The sequence below is a fragment of the Rousettus aegyptiacus genome, unplaced genomic scaffold (genome assembly GCF_014176215.1).
Source record: "Rousettus aegyptiacus isolate mRouAeg1 unplaced genomic scaffold, mRouAeg1.p scaffold_m13_p_5, whole genome shotgun sequence".
NCBI lineage: Eukaryota > Metazoa > Chordata > Mammalia > Chiroptera > Pteropodidae > Rousettus > Rousettus aegyptiacus.
In genome coordinates, this window is record NW_023416308.1 from 118,180,611 (window position 1) to 118,195,427 (window position 14,817).

General features: G+C 49.7%; 1 protein-coding gene across 4 annotated transcripts in view; it reads right to left on the reverse strand.

Moving 5' to 3' along the window:
• KMT5B (lysine methyltransferase 5B) overlaps positions 1-11,124 on the reverse strand; it is a 50,525-nt gene extending 39,401 nt beyond the window's left edge. The window contains exon 1 of one of the 4 annotated variants that reach the window (XM_016131807.2): positions 10,723-11,124. The gene's annotated coding sequence lies outside the window, so the exon portion shown is untranslated. Of the gene's footprint in view, positions 1-9,816; positions 10,248-10,448; positions 10,618-10,722 lie in introns of those variants that run through there. The other 3 variants (XM_016131837.2, XM_016131817.2, XM_016131825.2) reach the window with 3 other exon arrangements.
• Positions 11,125-14,817: the final 3,693 nt, after the last annotated feature.

Here is a 14,817-nt window from a genome sequence, read left to right on the forward strand (position 1 = left end):
GTATGTAAGTTAAAACCAATTTCTAAAACCTTGATATAGCAATTGAAAAGAGTCATACTTCTAGAGTGATGGGGAGTCTACCATGTTACCGAAATACTCCCATAAGTTTCTGCCACCTTAACTTCTAGACCTTGTGATGCTCAAGTGTCACAATCCCAGACTCCCCCAAGCTTTATATTTAGAACAAGTACAAGGAAGACAAACACAAATAAAACTGAAAAATGAGAGGAAGCACCGTCCAAAGAGGAAACAACAAAGGCACGCACATCTAAGAACAAAAGAGCCCATGATGGACCAGGAGCGAGACCGCCCAGGCTGGTGTTGGTTCCAACAACGTCCCACTAGTTCAGTGAAAAATCAGTTTCAACTTGTGGGGCCCCACATGTCTAGCCTATCTCACAGGTGAAAATTACATACGACAGCAAAAATAAAAGGTATTTTGGAAGTGTTAAGAAGTACCATTAACAGAATTTGCCTTTCCAATGCTTGCAAGGCCCTGTGGATCCAGCCCAGCTAACACTCCAGATACAGCCTAGCTTAAGGCCCTCTAGTGAGCCAGGTACCTTCCCAGAGCTGGCCTGTGCCCTTGGGATGCTGCCAATCTGGGCACCAGTTCCCCTGCCTCTCAATCCTCCATCCCATAGATTCCCTTGTTATATGCACTAACATTTCTCCTTCATGGTGCTTATTACGAACTGCACTCACTTTACGTACTTACTTGACGATACTTGCCTTCTCCATGATAGTATAAACTAGCTAAGGGACACCTTCGTATCACTGGAACCTAGCACAAGGCCCAACACACTACAGGTCCATTCATATCACAAACCTAACCGCTACATATAAACCCAATTGGTTATTAGTTCTTTCTCTCAAATCTAAAATTACAAAAGGACTCTACAATATATCAAAGAATTCTGAATTGTTCTTTATCAATGGCTATTTTGAATCCATCTGCAATCAATGTATATCCAAGGTTTCCATGGAATCCTATAGTAATAACCTGCATGAGCAGGCCAATATAAGAAGCCCTGCATTACTATCAGAAGCATTGGTGATCAATATCCCATCATAAAACTACAATGCAGTCTGACAGCCCAGTTGCCAATTTGCTAGAAAACTACCATGAATTCATGAGCACACCCGTAAACTTACAACTTGCTTCTATAAATACTGTTGTCAGAAATAAATTTGAGAATTTCAATGACTTGTCAGAGTTCAACCAGTGCTATGAAAGAAAAGCCTTGGGGATTTTTGTTTGTCTGAATTCTTTATTAGGCCTGTAAGACTGAAGGTGTCAAGCAAATTCAGCACTGATCGGGTATCTAACACCAAATACCAGAGCAAAGAATAAGTCTTTATCCGTACTTGTAAAATAATTACTAATGATCTGTTCTTTCAAGTATCATCTCCACCTTCCTTTCCCAGCTTCTGAAGAGTCAAACTCATGCAATTTGCTTTAAGCCAATTTAACAGCTTTCCCAAGCAGCTCAGGTGGTAAAGCCCCACGCAGACAAGCGAGAGAACTGGACTCCTTGAAGCCTCCCGTCAATGCACAATAATGCTCCACCCACCCCCTTTCAGGATAGCTAGAGACGGCGGCACTAACCATACTAAACTGGCTGCGCCCGCCGCTCTAAGGGAGACTGCAGTCCGCTGCAAAATGATCCCCAAAGACCTCAGGTCCTATTCAGGAACCTGTGAAAGTGAGTTTATGAGAAAAAGGGTCTGGCAATGGCACTGAATTCTGGATTTTGAGATGAGAGATCACCTGAGTGGGCCCCAAATGCCATCAACAGTACCCTTATGAGAGAGGCTGAGGGGGTTTGGACACCACATATGCTAGAGGACAGGCAAAGGAAAGGAACGGGACCGTCACCAGAAGCTGCGAGACGCAAGGTGCGGATCTTCGCCTCTGGCCTCTGAAGGGGGTCCTACCCACACTTTGATTCCGGCCCAGTGAAACCGATGAGCTTCTGGCCTCCAGAACTGAGAGGAAATACATTTCTGTTGTTTTAAGTCACTGAGTTGGTGGTCATTTGTTACAGCACCCATGTGAAACTAATACAGAGACCGTGAAAAAGTAAACCAAAGTAAAAATGCTTTATAGATATGCGTACCATTCCAAATTACTGCAGGGAAAAAAGATATTAAACACCTTTAAAAGCCTGCTTTAAATACACTTAAAAAAAAAAGTAATTTCCACTCTTCGACTGCAGGCATGAAATGCAGCTATCGAGGAGAGCTGCATGGATTCTGAACATAAAGCTGGTGTCGCAATCACACACGTCATTACTCGTGCACTGTGCTTTAAGCCCAGTTAACCAAGACCTTCCTTAGAAGTACTGATTAAACGTTTTTATATTTAAACAAAGATTTATAGTAAAAATGAAAACTAAAACTACTAGAATTTTTCATTTACCAGAACATTTTAAACAGCAAAATAGCCACTACTGGTAAGTCTACGATCAGACACTTACACTTATTTATTTGGCCACTAACCTACAGCTGGACATGTAATAAACTCCTAACTGCCTCAATATAGAAAACATTGATTCACAATTCCTTATTTACTCACGTCTGCCACATATCACAACAAAGGATTTTATATAAGGAAGAGTCCTGTCTCCGATGGTCTCAGTAGGTATTTCAAAATTAAAGGTTTTAGCTGATGTAGTTGTTGAGGGAAATTCCACAACAAACAAACAGACAAACAAACCTGCTTACCCATCTCTCCGGATCTGACCCACCTACTTACCTAGTAGTGCCTATGAATAAAATCAAGGATGCTTCCTTTGTTACTGTTTTCTCTGAGACCCAAATAGCATTTTACTTTACTATAAACAGATGCCACCTAGTGTCAAAGGTCTGTAAGTACAGCCCACAATTTTCAGAAGCTCTGAGGTAAGCAGAACAAAGAATAATCAATTTTTATTGGGGGAAGACGAGGGGTGAAGAAAAACTTACAAAAGGCAATTCTTGGGCTGAGACTTAAAGGCCAAGACTAAGTCGGCCAGGTGGTGGAGTTAGCAGGAGGCAGCGCGCGCCAGGTCAGGATGCAGCTCTGGACGGAGTCCAAGCGCCTGCGTCCCACCCTGGCTCCTGCCATCACACCCCAGTGGTGTGACCCTGGACAAGTCATTTAACCTTGTTAATGCCTCATCGGTGAAATGCAAACAAGGCCCACCTCCGCGGTTTGGCACAAGGATAAAAGGAGGAGAAATTGCTAATAAAATAAAGGTCTCCAACTGTCTCCTCTTTTCAAGTAACTAAGGCAGAAACAAAGAAGGCCAGACACGTTGCTGCAATATTCACAAAATCTTAATGAAGGAGAAACTTCTCCTCTGCTCCTCATCCTACCATAACTCCCAACAGGGAAAAACAACACATCATCTCATCCATTAAAAAAGGTACAAGTTTTCAAGAGAATGTTAAAGAATTGGGTGCTAATTGATGATACAGACCTGATACAGACCTAAAGAGAAGGAATGTAACTTGGGACAATATAGATAAAAATCACACCAAACTACAACTCGCGTGCCAACAGCGGGAGTACAGATTTTGTTACGCTGGAGTTTTGCTCGTTATGTATCTAGTAACATTTCCCAAAAACCCATTTTTAAAAATATCTCCACTCATTTAGTGCTTCCCATATTCGTTTTATCATTTAATTCTCACACCCTGTAAAGCAGGTACTTTTGTTGTCGTTACACAGATGAAAGGCTAGACAATGTGCTCACTTGTACTCTAGAAAGGACTCCACCGGTGGACAAACATGTGGCTGGAGGCAGAAAGATCTGGTTAGAAAATTAAATGCAACAGGAGCCATGAACGGGAAAAGAGCAAAGCTCTGGTGTTTCGACTATAAGCTTGGCAAGACTGGGTAACGAGTAAGATCCAGGTGGTGAGGGACAGAAAGGAATTCAGAACGAGTCAGGAATGTCTAGTCAGGGCGAAAGTTTTAGTTGGGGTAACTGTGAGACTACCATTAGCTGCGCTAGGAACTACGGAGGAACATGTCTGCAGGAAAGATGAGGAAGTCTGGATGTGTGAAGTGTGAAGGGGGTACACTACCCAGGTGAGGCTGTCGCAGACGCCAGGACTCAGGAGTGAAGGGACGGTGAAGAGAGTAACGTTAATAACAGGAACTTTATAGTTCACCGAGCCTTCCGACATTATTTCAACTCAAAGAATCACAGGATTTCAGAGCAAAGAGCCTTAAAAGTAAAAGAAACAGATTTAGAGAGATAAATTACCTGCCCAAAGTAACTCACTTCTTCTGACAAGATAATGTGCTATCAATATATGAAACAAACAAACAAAAAAATTCTGAGCTTTACAGGCAGTAAAATAAAAGGAAAAATGGGAGGGAAGAGAAAAGGAAATAAAACGAGCGAGAGAGACACACTGGAGGAAACAGGTGTGGTAAAGCGGCATCGGCGCCTGGCGTTTGGGGATGTGCTGTTAGGCGCCTAGCAGTGTCCGACACACAATTAAACAAATGTCTGCTCAAGATGTGCGCGAAGGACCCGCTGCCGCACCAGCATCCCGCACTGCTGGGCTGGCAGTCTTGGGATGAGGGAGAAAAGCTCTCGGCACGCGTTTCCTGGGCACTATTTCACACTACTGCTCTGACTACGATCCAAGATCCGTGCTGCCAACTCTGTGTGTATCATGTCATTTGCCCCCAATGCAGTTCTCTAACATACACGACAGATTACATATGTTCATTAACATATATTTAGTCATACAATAACATGAAGATACTGCTATTATCACCCCCATTTTACGAAAGAGAGCAAGTTAGAAAATTAGAAAAAAATTAAGCCAAGGCTGGGATTGAGGAACTGTACACTCTTGACACCATGTAAGAAAATATGATCCTGCTTCAAATTTTTAAATATAGCAGGTTCTTGAATAAAACAGTTCCATTGTAACATTGATGAGATGTGTTAGCCTATAATTAGTTTCATTATGACATTTCGCTTAAAGTCGCAGAACCTACGGTTGATGTTAAGTCAGGACCTACTGTCCTTTGCCTCATACTTGAAGAGTAAGACCCTAGAACAAAATGAGACATGGTTTCTGAGTTCATGGAGCTCGGAGCACAGTGTGGGAAGACAGACAGACAATCTAGTAAGCATGAAACTATAAACTCTGGTAAGAGCTATGAAGGAAACAAACAGGATGATAGAGAATAATGGGGGAACAGACTTCAGACTGGATGATCAGGGAAGATAAATCAAAAGTATAAATATAGGAACATTCACTTTCTGGTCAAAACGCTCCTGGTATCTACTTACATCCAGCAGTTTCTGAGGCAACTGGCTTTGTCTGAATAGGTCTGCTTTTGGTTCTTTTGTAAGGAGAAGGGAGGAAAGGGTCTCCACATGGCCCCTGCAGCCTGACTCCACAGGCTCACTGGCTAAAGGATCAGCACCCCCCCCCTTACTCCGCCGTTGAGGAGCTTCACCTTCCTAAGTGTAGGTTGGTTTACTTGCTAAAAATATGTCCTCCCACATCACAAAATAAGCATTTCCTTGAAAATAAAAACACTCCTCAGAGAGCATTAAACTGTATCAAACACTTCAATCTTGCATACAAATTGGACAGACAAAATGACTCATTCCTCAGATGTAGAATCCACTCAATCCAACATTTATCAAGAACCTACGGGGAGCCACGGGCACTGTTCGTGGTGCTGGAATACCGGTAGCATCCAGGAAACACTAGAGGGCGCACGAGAGCTTCAGCGTTCAGGACAATCAGGCAGGGCCAAGGTAATGGGGGGCTTTGTAAAGCCAACAGGAGCATGTGAGAACCACGCACCCGAAGAACAGGACAGAAGGGTGCAGAATATGGAGCAGAATGACCCTTCACTGAAGAGATCTTCCACCTCAGACTTGAGACTGCCGCCAGGAGCCTGCTGACCAGGTGTTCCTATCAAGATGGGCAACTAGAGCACAGCGTTTGGGTCACGCTAACACACAGGGCCCAGGGTTCACTAGCGTGGCAGCCCTATGATGCAGGTGTGAGACAGGTGTCATCACTACACGTGAGATGCCTAAAGCTCAGAAACGAAGTTGCTTTCCTGAAATCAAATTGCTATTAAGTGGTGTGGCTGGGTCAAAACCCTAATGTTTAAACTGCAGTCTGGAGTTTACTGCAATATTTGAGCCACACGTGCACTACCCCTAAACATGCACAGGAAAATCTGTGGGCGATGCTCCCCAGGCCCATTTACTTCAGTCTTTAATGAGCTGTTAGAATACAGAAAATAAAGACACCTTACAGAGGAGCAACCGACAAGTAGGAACAATACAGACGTTAAGAACCGAGCTTTTGAGATTCGAGTCTCTCAATTCTAAAACCCCACTGGTCATAGGCTATCCCATCGATGTAATAACATTTCAATAAAGTGAGGAAAAACTACATGGACTATACAGATGAATTACATACACCAATTAGGTGTCAAATATGATTAAAATAGCTCTTAGAAAACAGGGTGACAATTCAGTGTAAAAGATAAACTATAATTTAGAATTGGACGTGATCACAGAGATTAATGTTTATTTATTTTATAATCCAGGAAACTGAGGCTTGGCCCTGTCGGTGTCTTATATAAATACTGACAAAACAAACTGGAACACAGGTATTGATTCTTACTCCAATGGTCCTTTGTCTAGTTCCAGAATATGTATATACAGTTGTCATAATTACGTACAACCCCGGAAGACTGTGGTGTTTGAGTCTCTCACACAGACGGAAGCCAGCCCCAGTTCCGGCTGGCAGAGGCAGGAGCCAGGGCAGTGAGTGACCACACTGGCCCCACGGTTCCAGGAATCCTTTAGCACGGTGAAAGGAAAATTGTGAAGGTGAAGTAAAACATAACTTAGAGCATCAATGACCATGGAAATCAGTGACATTTTTTCCTTTTGTGAGAATATTTTAGAGTTAACGCAAATAGTTCCCGGTTCCATCATAACTGTATAAAGGTAACAAATCTACTCTATAACTACTATAACTTCCTGCCACCGAGCAATATGGGGATCAAAAGGAAGTTTTTAAAAAGCTAACGTTAAACTTCACTGTGGCTTTACGAAAATAAGGTGATGTGTCTTTCCTGTGCAGATAGATTCTCTCTATAGCATGCCTTTGAAACAGTGAAATCCTGTAATGCATGTACAATGAGATGCGCATGACTAAAATTGTATCTATTCGATACAACATGTTTGTAAGGGAAAAGTGCTTTCTTTACTTTGACTAGGACAAAAAGCAACTCTGATCATGTTAATAAATACAGGGTTAGATACTGATCAGGCCTGACCCTCCCTCTCACTTCTAGAAAACACTCAATTATGAGGAATAAAAGGGATTACAGTGAGAACTAGAGAAAAAACATATTTGTATAAGTTTTCTTTTTTTGGGGGGTGGGTATAAAGTTGGTAAAAAAAACTTTAAAGAAAACTGTCAAACTTCCCTCCAAGCCTTTAGACAAAGCCCTAGGGTATGCCCTCTCTCGCCAGGGCTCCTCCTTCCTTGTCCAGCTCATCCAGTGGAACACGGTCCTTGAAACTGCATGGTTTAATTTGCTTCTCAAACTTAAAAGGTTCAAATAGAAAGTGTATTTTTAAGATTTCAAAGTTGGCAGTCTAACCAAGAAATTACTCTTCAAATCACTGTGTTCTAATGCTTAAAACTCCCTAGTGCTTGCAATTTAAAGTGCTTTGGCCAGTTTTATCGTGTAAAAATCTGATTTTGTGCTTCTTGTAACAATTAAAACCTTTTCCTACGCCAAAACACAAAACGTCAGTAAAATAAGTTCCCACCCCCCTCAAACAAAAACTAAAAATTAGACTGAAAAATGAAGTTATGCTTCATGTGCAAAATTTCTTTCTTTTGCATACAGTTGTATCAGGGATGCAACTAACCTGCTCTGCTCCCTCCCTGTATTTACTTAGTGTGTCTCTATGACCAACAGTGTCACTGGGGGACACAGACACATGGTCCTTGTCTTGAACACTGTGGAAGACTCGATAACTAAGAGTGTTCTAGGGATGACGGAGTCTTGCCACTTGCCCACGGAGAAGGATTTTGCGAGTGGAGAGAAAGTAAAGCTCATATACAGTAAACAGGAGTATAAAATAATGGAATCTGTGTGATTAATATGAAAGGATTTGCTCTCATGAGCCAGGAGCAGGGCACTCCCGTGGACAGGGAGCTCTTCACATGCCGCACACACATGAAAAAGGTTTCTGCGAAACAACTGTCCTATAACAAACTAACACTCATGTGAAGAAAAATCAGGCTCAATGCCAGATTCATGTGACCCAAGACAAAATTTACACACCAACATCCCACACCCCCAAGATGCTGCGCTCAAAGACACACAAACCACCTGCTACCACTTCCTTCACATGCAGATTCTGGTGTGCTCCCCAAGCTACCTCCACCTCCCCCATACTGCCCATGGTATTGGTTCAACTATGGAGAGTTCGAAGCATAAGCAATTAGTTCAGTGTATTCGAGAAGACAAATGAAAATGTAGGCCAGACAGCACCTGGAAATAACTTTGAAAGAGAGTTCGAGTTCAAAGTTTAAGGGTTAACAACAGCCCTGTTCTACTCTCTTCTCAAAGCATAGATATCCATGATATTCATTTCACTCTCAAACTAAGTTGTTTTGCTAATGACAACAATATGTTTGATAACATTAGAATGGACATATTTTGAAAAACTAAATATAAACTATTAAACTTGATAATTTGGAGATTAATACATTTAACACTATCATTGAGTGTCTACTGAACACCTTCTCCGTACCTGCCCCTGGGTGGAGGACATAAATAACTCAAGCACAGAAGCAAGCTGAGAGGATGGGCAGGCAAATAACCAACCACCACACGACACAATGTAACAACTGCTCTGGGAACACAGAGGAAGTGTGCCTTCCCAGAATGGGCGAGCCTCCCCCCCACTCTGTGTGAAAGGCTTCAGCATCATACCCCCCCCCACCCCCGCGCCTTTGTGAAGGCCATGCGGGGAGAGGGTGTAGGATGCTGGGCAGATGTGACCAAAAGCCACCAGGCCTGGGAAACCAGTGAGCCCAGAGCTCAGCAAAGGGCAAGCAGAATGCACAAGGTTTAGAGATTAAGAACTGGGAAATGAGCCTGAGCTCCCAAACATGCTGGGATTAAAAGCGGTCATGGACTTTGGTCTTGGAATATAGATAGAGTCCGAACAGTGCCAGGACCACACCTATAGTTCAGGTTGCTAAACGCTCGACCACAAAGTAAACTTGTATCTATAGTAACTCTTTAAGGATGCTTTTTAATAGCATGTACAATCGTCTGCGGTTACTTCAGGCAAAAATGATTTTCCCCTCCCTTTTCAAAACATTTATGCTTTTACTACTAATCATCATAAGTTATGGGCGTATTCTCACTATTAAAGACTAAAGGAAAAAAGTTTCAGCTGGCGACTGCTTCCTGATGATCTTACACGGCTGTCTTCAGACCTACGAGGCCAGGTTTCAACTATACTTTATATCCAAACGGTTTGTCTAAAAAGTTCCTGACGAAAATCACAATCACAACCAACCAGTTCCTCTGCTCACTATTACACACCTTTTTTCCCCCCAGAGTGAATTTCATTCAGCAAAGTCTTAAAAATTAAGTTCCAACAATACATTTTCACCCCCTCGGTATTCCCAAAGTTCCCCCACTCAACGGACGGGAAGTAAGAGTTTCAGAACGGGGGCAAGTGAACCCGAATACAGACACCGAGCTAATTTCTCCGGTCCAAAGTGCTTCTATACCATTCCAACAAGTCGGGTCGAGTTGTCATCTTGAAAACACGCTTCTCCCCCCGTCAGCGGTGGGAGTGACGCTGACACCCATCGTCTTGGGCCAGGTGGGGCGACAGGCACTCTGAAGGACCCCCCGCGTCTCCTCGGGACCCGAGGCGCCGGCAGCCCGAGGGGGAGCAGGCCGAGGCGCGCAGGGGCCAGGCGGGCGAGCCCCGGCCCGAAGCCCGAGCCGCGACCGCTGTCACCCGGGGGCCGGGCCCCGGAGCGGAGCGGAGCCGAGCTGAAGCTCGAGCCCAAACAAAAACAACCCAAAGTCGAGCGCGGCAGAGGGAGCAGATTGGGCGAGACCGTTCACGGCTGCCCATTGGAGAAGAGGGAAAACAGAGTCCCCCAATCGCGAGCGGCGGGGCTGCTCCCCTCGTGCGGCCGCGGACCGGCCTGGCGCTGCCCGGCGGCCGCTACCGCTCCCTTCCGGCGGCGGCGCCCACTGCAGGCCCCGCGCCCCGGCCGCCGCGCCCCTCCCCCGGCCGCCGCCCGCCCCCGCCCGCGGCCCCGGCCCCGAGCAGGCCGGGGGCCCCCGCGCCGCGGCCCGCCCCCAGCCCACCGCCGCCGCCGCCCGCGCCGGACCGACCCCAGCTCACCGCCGGGCGCCGCCCGCTCCTCCTTGGGCCGCGTCAAGGCCCCTCGCCCGGCCGCTGCGCTGGGGGGCCCGCGCCGCCCGACACGTCCCCGTCCCCCCAAAAAATTAATCACCAAAAATAATTCCAGAGAAAAATGGAGAGTAAAATCCAAGATGGCGGCAGGGCCGCAGCACCGCCCGCTCCATCCGCTGTCAGGAAATGAGTCCCAGCCGCGGCCGGAGCCCCCCGCCCCCACCGCGCCGCGCCCCCGCGCCCCCCACGCCCCGCGGCTCACCTCGCCTCTCGCGCGGCCGCGGGGTCCCAGAGGCAGCTGCCGGCCTCGGGGCTCGCGTCCTGGGTCCTGGCGCCACGCTGCCGCCTCCGGTGCCCGGGCGTCCTCACCTCATAGCCCCGGAGCCTCGCTGCCCTCGCCGCAGTCGCGTCGCCGCCCCCGGTGAGCCGCCCGGACGCCGCCCGGGAACGGTGGAAGGACACGAAAAGGAGTGCCCTCGGCCGGGCGGAGGGACACCACACCGGCTTGCGCCTCCCGGGCCGCCTCAGTTGCTTTTACGGGACTCTGCGGGGGGAGGCGGAGAAACCCGAGGAAGAAATGAGTCCGCCGCCGGGTGCTCCCGTGGCGGAAGGACAAAAAAAGCGAATTTCGAGAGGCCGAGCCGAGCCGTTGCCGAGCGTCCCTCGCGGCGGAGGGATCCACGCTGAGCGGTCGGCAGGGATCCCTCCGCCCCTTGATGCCCTTTAAATCGCGGCTGGAGGCGGCGTCGCGGTGCGCCCCTTGGGCGCCACCCCGGTCCGCGGGTCTACCGAGCGCCCTGCTCCTGCGGGGCCTGCGCGCTTGCCAGCCCTCCCGCCCCCGACCTTCCCCTCAGCTGCACCCACCGCGGACAGCTCCCGACCTGGGGCTGGACCCTGGGCAGCACCGGGGGACGGCAGGCTCCTCGCCCGCTGCGCCTCCCGGTTGTGCCGAGGGGAGGTGGCCCCACGGAGTCGAGCTTCTTTGTTGTGGAAATGAGTGTCGTCGGAGGTGTATACACCCTTAAAGACCATGTGGGCAGCCTGAGCATTCCGCCACGTAGCGTGGGAGGGAGGAGGGACTGAGCGTGCATGAATCGGGACACTGGCTTCCTAGTGTCAACCGGCCGTTTCTTGAGCGCCTACTACGTGCCGGGCTTCCCGTGACACGGTCGTATCGCCACCTCCCTAGGCGGGCACTGCCAGCACCGAGATGCAGTCCTCTTCAGGCGTCCAGGCAGGTCGGGAGGAGGCTCAGTGAGCAGGTTTTGGGAAGCGGGGATCGTGCGAAGCCCCGCCCTGGGACCCCGCAGTCTCCTAACGATGACCACAAAATAAAGAGAGTAACATGTACACAGCCTTTGCTGGATACCAGGTACCGATCTGAGGCTTCGGTGTCCCATCTCGTTTACTCCTCACGACAACCCCCAGGGGGTGAGGACCGTTGTGGTTCCCAGTTTACACGTAGGGAAACTGAGGCACAGAGGTTGGGTTAGCTCTGAGACAGCCAGTCAGAGCTTGAGCCAGAGCCTCTATCCAGTGCTCTAGAGAAAAACGCTGACATCCTGGAGAAGTCGAGGTGGCCACAGGCTGGCAGATGCTCGGAAGGTGTCCCCGGGGAAGCAGAGCCCTAAAGGATTGGAGTATGTTAGGGAAAGGGATGCAAGGGCGCCGGCGGGGGGGGGCGCGGGGGGGGCAGGGGGAAGAGGCTGCGTCTTCCAGAACTGCCCAGCGTGGCTCCCGCAGAGAGGAGGCGGGCAGGCAGGCAGGCAGGCAGATTTCAGGAAGAGCCTCGAGTGCGCCTTGGTTTGCCCTGCATCCCCAGGGCCTGGCACAGAGTAGACACACCTCAAAGGGCCGGTCACTGGAGAGTGCAGATGACAAGGACTGCGGTCCAACTAATGCCAGCGCAGGTGCTTACCTCATTTCCCCGTCCTTCTTGACCTTGGATGGTAGATATGATAGTTAGTACTCCTTCCACAGGTGGGAAACTGAGGCTCAGTGATTTGCAGAGGGCATGTGTCTAACAGAGGTAGAGGCGGGTCTTGATCTTCAAACAGAGCTCCTCCCACCACCTTCCCCTCCCCTCCCTGCTTCCTGGCCTCGCTCGGGAGGCCGACTGGGGGTGGGGGTGGAGCAGAGCCTCCTCGCCCCTCAGGTAAAGCAGACAGAGGCACAGGGCTTCGTGCTTCCTGCTCTTTGGCTCTACAAGCCTCAGGGGTCATCTATGACATCAGAATTTGTCTCACCACGTTCCTCTTTACGGACACACCTAGCAAATGATTGTTTCGGTTTTATTAGTTTCTGGTGTATCACTAAACTTTCTTTCCAAGATGTTCGTAGTGCTTGCCTGCAAATACTCAAAACTGCATCCTACTGAGACCACCTTTGCCTGCCGCCACTGGATGCCCAGGCGGTGTGCACACCTGCCTCCACTGGGCAGCCGCAGCTCTGTGCACACCCTCCGAGGTCTTGGTGCCCAGGTCCCAAGTCCCACCTGCCTGGGCGGTGCTCCACAGCCCCGAACGCCAGCGTCCTCTACAATCCACACTTCCCCAAAGCCACTCCAGCACATCAGGGCTCTCCACAGTCCACTGGGGCGGACACCCTTCCTCCAGTCCTCTAAAGTCCCCAGACTCCCAAGATGCTGACACTTCCATTTAGTCACCGCCCAGTGCCGGGCCAAGTGTTCTGGGTCGGGCCAAGTGTTCTGGGTCATGACTTACAAGGGAGCTGGCCAGGCCCGCAGTGAGCGAACCGAAGCACAGCTCCCTTCCCAGGCTCTGGGTCTGTCCCTGCCCCAGACTCCTGCATTGCTGGCTGCAATTCCAGCCTCAGCTGAGAGGCTCAGGGCAGGCCGGGGCTCCTGGCAAAGCTGAGTTGGGCCATACTGAGGGCTCAGTTTCTTTGGGGTCCGGATCCAGGGAGGCGAGGGCTGGTCAGAGTGCACAGGCAGGAGCTGTGGTGAGACTGGAAATTCAACTTCCCCACAGTGAATGTGGCCAGCTGGAGGCCTCCTCCTGCCAGCTGGTGGAGGAGTGGGGGGAGGGGGACAGGAAGTCTTGTGGCCAGGCACCTGCCCAGCCCCATGTGACAGGAGCCATTGGCATTTACACTGTGAAGCCTCTGGATGCCCCAAAGTGGAAGTGCTAAGCCACAGAGGCCATGGGGCCCCCACCAAGCCTGAAAGATACTAACAACTCTAAGGAAAGACCTAGTCAGCGGAAGGGGCCCCGCCAGCCCGGGAAGCACCAGGCGCGCCCGCCCAGCCCGGAGCTGACCTGGAAGCGGCGCCCCTGCCAGGTCCCTGGCTGAGGCCGTGGAGCCTACTCCCTTCCCCCAGCGGGGCCCAGGGACACCAGAGACCCAGCCCAGTCCCACAAACCCTGCATCACTCTCCAACTTCCTGTCTTCAAATGCCAGTTTCGCCCAGTGACTGGCTGGCAGGGAGTTGCTTGCCGGGATCCTGTGCCCACAGGGAGGGCCCACAGGTCATGCCGACCCCAGAATTCCAGGCACGGTGGCAGGTGGCTTCTTGTTGTAACGTGCTGTCTTGGCTTTTGGACTCTGCACACGAGTCTCGCCTGGTCCCCCACCCCTTCGCAGGAGACAGGCTGTTCTGAGAGCAGGTGGGGAAAGAGCAGACGGCATACCCAGGACCATTTGGTGGCCTATCTAGGTGGCTGCTGGCTCCCTGGCCACCTGCCTGAGCACCACTGTTCCCCACCCCCCCGCCCCATCCCTGCCTTCCTCTGGCCCCTCTGCTGCCCACCCCTCCTTTGACAGATGAGGAAACCAAGCCTCTGAAGGGTCGAGTGACATGCCCACGGCCCCAGAGGCAACAGCAGCCAGGCTTTATGGCAGCTGTGAACAGGCGCAAGGCGTGAACGCCGGCTCCTCAACTTACCAGCCGCAATTTGGGGCGCGATTTGGGGCAGAAGGTGCAGCCTGTCTACACACGGTGCCTCAACTGTGAGAAGGTGCCAGTCCTTGGACTTGCCCACGTAATCTCATCCACAGCTTTAACATTGTTTACGTACTTAAAACACCCAAATTCCTATGTCCTGCCTGGACCTCTCCTCTGAACTCCTGACTCCACCACTTTGGTGTTTAATAGGCATTTTAAATATAGCACGGCTAAAATTAAATGTGCGCTCGCACACGCACACACACAAATTTCCGACTTTTAGAGTCTTCGCATTGCTCAGGTCCAACACTGGCTTCCATTCTCCCGAAGGGCCTTTGTTTCTTTTTTCCTTCTTAGTGCATGTCGCTGTCTAGCATTCTGTATCTTTTATTTGACGTGTCTACCAGACATCCCTCCCTTCCGTTCCATCAGCTCCTCTAGAGCAGGGGTCTT